General features: G+C 32.8%; 1 pseudogene; it reads left to right on the top strand.

The window, feature by feature from the left end:
* Positions 1-667: 667 nt before the first annotated feature.
* Positions 668-786, top strand: LOC111746963 (annotated as a pseudogene).
* The last annotated feature ends 5,878 nt before the right edge of the window (positions 787-6,664 follow it).

Genomic DNA, 6,664 nt, shown 5'->3' with positions numbered 1-6,664 from the left:
ATAATTATATATAGTCAATATGTTAATATATTAAGTTAATTAATTAATATGTTAGTTTCTTTCTACATAAATTGTCACTTATTTAAAGTTGATTTGCTCAAAGTTCTGGTGACTTCTAACTTGATTTTGTGTGATGGATCAATGTGTCTGATGAATTAGCATACATATTGCTTTTATTTTAAATTGTATATCAACTGGCTTTAACTCATTCATGTGGTCACCTCTCACTATTGTGGTCATTTTCATTGTCTTCAATCTCTCTCAATCTTGGCTCTTCAACCAGACCAAGAGAATAACTTTCTGGAAGTATATTTTTGAAGAAATCAAGTAAATGCCTACTCAAAATAATTTACAATTTACAAGTAAACAACTTGATTTCCTTTAGGGTTTCTCTGAATCCTTTAATGTTCAGGATTTGTGGGTAACTGCATATTTCCACGATTCTAAGCCAAAGCCAAACCAAAGCACTGTTTAGTAAAAAGCACTTAGAACTGTGAGTCAGCCAGCCCGAAGTTTAGTTTAGCTCTACCATTACCTATGACTCTGTGAATTCTTATAATCCTAAAATTTTCTGGATTGTATTTCTTTGTTTGCAATATTAAGTTGTTGTGATATAGGGAAGAGATATAAGAACTACACAAATTTACTAAATATTAAACCATGTTGTATCTATGGTCATGCCACCCTGAACAAGCTCAATACCATCTGATCTCGGAAGCTAAGCAGGGTCAGGCCTGGTTAGTACTTAGATGGGAGACCACCTAGGAAGACCAGGTGCTGGAGGCATAAAAAATCAAAAAAAATAGAGACTGCAAATTAGTATGGCCACTATGGAAAGTGGTATGGAGATTCTTCAAAAAACTAAGAATTGACCTACCATATAATCCAACAATCCCTCTACTGGGTACTTACCCCAAAGACTTGAAAACTCATATTCGAAAAAATATTTGCACACCAATGTTCATAGCAGCATTATTCACAGTGGCCACGAAATGGAAGCAACCAAAGTGTCCTACGATAGATGATTGGCTAAAGAAGCTGTGGTACATATATACAATGGAATATTACTCGGCCGTAAGAAGAGATGAAATACTGCCATTTGCAACAACATGAATGGACCTTAAAATAATCATACCAAGCTAAATAAGCCAGACAGAAAAGGTTGAAAATCACATGATATCACTTATATGTGGGATATAAACCTAAAAGCAACAAATGAACAGGACAAACAAACAGAGACTCATGGACGTGGACAATGGACTAGTGGTTACCAGAAGTGAGGCGGAAGGGGGAAAGGTGAAAATAAAAAAATAAAATGTTAAAAAAATTATGTATATATAGTATGAAAAAAAAAACTAGCATTTAAAAAATAATAATAATAAATAATAATAAATAAAAATAAGGGATTGTAAACTGACAACATCCTTGCAATCTGTGAGGTCAACCAAGGGTTGCCTCGCCTAAAAAAATAAAATAAAATAAACCAGTTTGCATCCAGATACAAGCTGCTAGACATGGGAACCTGGCTGATCATCAGACAATGAGACAACAGGGAACCTACAGGAAGATTCCTGCTGAGATTACTAACAACTACTTCCCTATGCCATTAAGGCTGCATAACAGTATCCAGAGAGGAAAACAGATATAAACAAAATTCCTCAAGCACTTGGGGACTCTCTCTCTCATTCTCTGTTTTTGAGAGGAGGCCATGTCTCTGTCTGTGGAGTGTTATTCTTTCTCTAATAAAATTTCCTTTTGTCTGTAATTCTGGCATATGCTTAGATTCTTTCCTGTATGTAGGCAAGGACCCTCCCTCTCTTGGTGTAGGAATTGAGACCCCACTCAGGAGAATTTACCCCATCATGCACAAGTTGAATTAAGTTATTTAAAATATCTTCCTATCTGTAAGTTCTGTGATTGAGAAAAAACAGAATTGAGAAAAGGTGTTTTGGCTTAAGTAAATTTTAATTTGCAATTTGGCATTTCTTCCCTCCACTAGTGCCAGGTACATTTATGCTACCTAAAACCTCCATGATGTGTAAATTGCTTGCCTGACTCCTCATGAATTTGAACTGGTGATCTCTGAGTCTAGACAATGTCTGCTCTGTTTTGAAATGATGCCAACCTCCAATAAATGCAACCCGAGATGAAAGCAATATCCAGATATCTAATCTTCCTTATCATCTTCTAGTACTTGATCTCTTTCACAAGTTCAGGAATGTTTTACAATAATACTAATATCTAGTAGTAAGAAAAACTGCCATTTTCATATATATCAATGATAATTTAATCTTTATAAAAAGTAAATTGGTAGTATGTAACAAGAAACTTCTCAAATTTTTCAAAATCCTTGACCCAGTGATTCAGCATCTAGGACTTTGTTTTATGAAATATCAGGAAGGGCACATACAGATACACATTCCTGGGGGCAGGAGGATTGAAACAACAAAAACGACTAAAGTATGATATCTGTTAAGTAAATTATGAGGACTCCTATAATGGAATATTGTGTAGCCATTGTTATTGTAGTTTAAAGAATTATAATATAGCAAAAAGTTGCCTGGTTAATATCAAATGAATAAATCGTACAAAACTGATAAGCAGTTGATTTCTAATTAGAAGCTTCTGGAAAGAATACAAAAATAAACAAAAATATCTGGATTCCCACCACCCAAGGATATATTTTTGGTATATTTAAGAATCTTTCACAACTCTACTAAAACAAAGTACAGTCATTCCCCCTTATTCGTGGTTTCATTTTTCATGGTTTCAGTTACTTGTGGTCAACTGTGGTCCAAAATATTAAATGGAAAAGTCCAGAAATAAATAATTCATTTGTTTTAAATTGTGCACCATTCTAAGCAGCTGATGAAATCTCACATGGTTTTTCCTCTTTCTTGTCCAGGACATAGTTCATCATCTATCAGTGTCTCCACACTGGATATGCTCCCCACGTTAGTCACTAGTAGCCCTCTAAGTTGTTGCAGTGCTTGTAATCTTTATTTTACTTCATAAAGGCCCCAAAGTGCCTTTGGGGGAGTAGTAATGCTGGTAATTCAGATATGCCAAAGAGAAGCTATAAAGTACTTTCTTTTTGTGAAAAGGTGAAAGTACTCAACTTAATAAAGAGAAAAAAATTGTACTGTAAGATTGCTAGGATCTATGGTAAGAATTAATCTATCCATGAAATTATGGAGAAGGAAAAAGAAACTTGTGCTAGTTTTGCTGTCACACCTCAAACTGCAAAAGTTATGGCCACAGTGCATGATAAGTGCTTAGTTAAGATAAGAAAGGCATTAAATTGTGAATGGAAGACATAGAAAGAAAACATGTTCTGATTGACTATGTTGTGCCAGAAAGCATTGATTCTACATCAAGACTTCAGCAAAGAATCCCCTGAAAGAAGTGACACCGATTTAAGAATAAGTTTGGCATTTTATCATTTCACATCATCACGAGAAGGGTAAGTAGAGTATAATAAGTATTTTGAGAGAGACTACATTCATCTAACTTTTATTACAGCATATTACTATATTGCTATATGAGGGAGCCATATCTTAGAAGACTGTCATTATGTAAAAATATTTTATTTATTTGTTCATTTATTAATATTTAGGAGTCAGGAGTGAGTGGCAATTTATTTTTTTAATTTTACTTTGTTATTTTTTAATTTCTATTTTTCAATTAGAGTTGGTATTCAATATTTTATATTATTTTCAGGTGTGTGGCATAGTAGTTAGACAAATAAATAATTATGAAGTGATTCCCTCATTTACTCTAGGACTCACCTGGCACTACACATGGTTATTATAATATATTGACTATATTCCCCTATGCTGTACTTCACATCCCTGTGACTATTTTGTAACTACCAATTTGTACTTCTTAATCCTTCACCTTTTTCACCCAGCACCTCAACACCCCTCCCATCTGGCAATCATCGATTTGTTCTCTGTCTCTATGATAGTCTGTTTTTGTTTTGTTTGTTCACTTATTTTGTTCTTTAGATTCTACATATAAGTAAAATCATATGGTATCTGTCTTTCTCTGCCTGACTTATTTCACTTAGTATAATACCCTCTAGGTCCATCCATGTCATTGCAAATGGTAAGATTTTATATTTTTATGGCTGAGTAATATTAAATTGTATATATGTACTTCATCTTTATCCAGTTGTCTATTGATGAGCACCTAGATTATTTCCATGTCTTGCCTATTGTAAATAGCACTGAAGTGAACATTGGGTGCATTTGTCTTTTCAAATTTAGTGTTTTGGTTTTCTTTGGATAAATAGCAAGAAATGCAATTGCTGGGTCATAGGTAGTTTTATTTTAAAGTTTTTGAGGAACATCCAGACCGTTTTCCATAGTAGATGTAACAATTTGCAATGTTAACAATAGTGCATGAGTGTTCTCCTTTTTCTGCATCCTCACCAACAATTGTTTTTTGATTTATTAACAATAGCCATTCTGACATGTGTGAGGCGATATCTCATTGTAGTTTTAATTTACATTTCTCTGATGATTAGTGACATTAAGCATCTTTTCGTATACCTATTGGCCATCTGTGTTTCCTCTTTGGAAAAATGCCTATTCAGGTCCTCTATTCATTTTTTAATTGGATTGTTTGATTTTTTTGGTGTTGAGTTGTATGAGTTCTTTATAAATTTCAGATATTAATGCTTTATCAAATGTATCATAGGCAAATAGCCATTCAATAGGCTGTCTGTTCATCTTATTGATGGTTTCCTTTGCTGTGCAAAACGATTTACTTTAATGTAGTTTTATTTGTTTATTTTTTCTTTTATTTCTTTTGCCTGAGGAGATATATCAGAAAAAAATATTACTAAGAGCAATGTCAGAGTTTATTGCCTATTATCTCCTAGGAGTTTTAGGGTTTCTAGTATTACATTTAAATTTTTAATTCATTTTGAGTTAATTCTTGTATATGATGGTCCAGTTTTATTATCTTTTTTGCATATATCTGTTCAGTTTATTGTATATACCATTTATTGTATATACTGTCTTTACCTCATTGTATATTCTTGCCTCCTTTGTCATAGATTAAATGACTATATAGGCATGGACTTTTTTCTGGGCTCTATCCTGTCCTATTTATCAATATGTCTGTTTTTATGTTAGTATCATGCTGTTTTGATTACTATAGCCTTGTAGTATAGTTTGATATCAGGTAGCATGATACCGCCAACTTTATCTTCTTTCTTATGATTATAGTAACTATTCAGGGTCTTTCATGGTTCCAAATAAATTTTTGGAATACTTGTTCTTGTTCTTTGAAAAATGCCATTGGTATTTTGATAGAGATTACATTGCATCTAAAGATTGCTTTGGCTAGTATGGACATTTTAATGATGTTATTTTTTTTCTATCCATGAGCACAATATATGCTTCCATTTATTTGTATCATCAATTTCTTTCTTAATTGATGTATAATTTTTTTAGTACAGGTCTTTTACCTCCTTGGTTAAATTTATTTCTAGGTATTTATTGTTTTTGATGCAATTAAATGAGGTTGTTTTCTTAATTTCTCTTTCTGATAGTTCCTCATTGGTGTATAAAAATGCAACCAACTTCTAAATACTAATTTTGTATCCTGCTACTTTACTGAATTCATGTATTAGCTCTAAAAGGTTTTTGGTGGAACTTTTAGAGTTCTCTATAAACAGTATTATGTCATCTGCAAATGACAGTTTTACTTCTCCCCCTCAACACCCCCCAATTTTGATGTCTTTTATTTCTTTTTCTAGTCTGATATAGTGGCTAGGACTTCCAATACTATGTTGAATAATAGTAGTATGTGGACATCTTTGTCTTATTCCTGATCTTAAGGAAAATTCTTATAGCTTTTCCCCTTTGAGTATGATGTTAACTGTGGTTTGTTGTATATGGATTTTATTATATTGATGTACATTCTCTCTATTCCCACTTTGCTGAGAGTTTTTATCATAAGTGAATGCTGGATTTTGTCAAATGCTTTTTCTGCATCTATTGATATGATTATATGATTTTTATCTTTCAATTTGTTAATAATGGTGTATCATAATTGATTTGCAGATATTGAACCAAATTTGCATCTCAGGAATAAATTCCACTTGATCATGGTGTATGATCTTTTTAATATATTGTTGAATTCGGTTTCCTAATATTATGTTGAGGATTTTTGCATCTATGTTCATCAGGGATAGTGGCCTGTAATTTTTTTATATTTTGTAATGTCTCTGATTTGGGAATCAGGGTAATAATAGTTTGTAAAATGAACTTGAGGGCTTTCCTTCCTCTTGGATATTTTTGTAATAGTTTGAGAAAAATTGCTGTTAATTCTCCTTTGAATATTTGGTAGAATTTATCTGTTGAGGCTCCAGTCCAGGATTTTTGTTTGTTGGGAGTTTTGGGATTACTGATTTGATTTCATTTGTAGTAATTGGTCAGTTCAGATTATCTGTGTTTTCTTGACTCAGTCTTGGGAGATTGTATGTTTCTAGGAATGTGTCCATTTCTTCCAGATTGTCCAATTTGTTGGTGTATAATTGCTCTTAGTATTTTCTTATGATCCTTTGTAATTCTGTGGAGTCAGGTGTCACTACTCCTCTCACTTCTGATTTCATTTATTTGTGTCTTCTATCTCCTATTCTTGATGAGTCTGG

This window comes from Pteropus vampyrus, unplaced genomic scaffold (genome assembly GCF_000151845.1).
Source record: "Pteropus vampyrus isolate Shadow unplaced genomic scaffold, Pvam_2.0 Scaffold206, whole genome shotgun sequence".
NCBI classification, from domain to species: domain Eukaryota; kingdom Metazoa; phylum Chordata; class Mammalia; order Chiroptera; family Pteropodidae; genus Pteropus; species Pteropus vampyrus.
The sequence above is the reverse complement of the archived record's forward strand: the minus strand, read 5'-3'. Positions and strand labels throughout refer to the sequence as shown.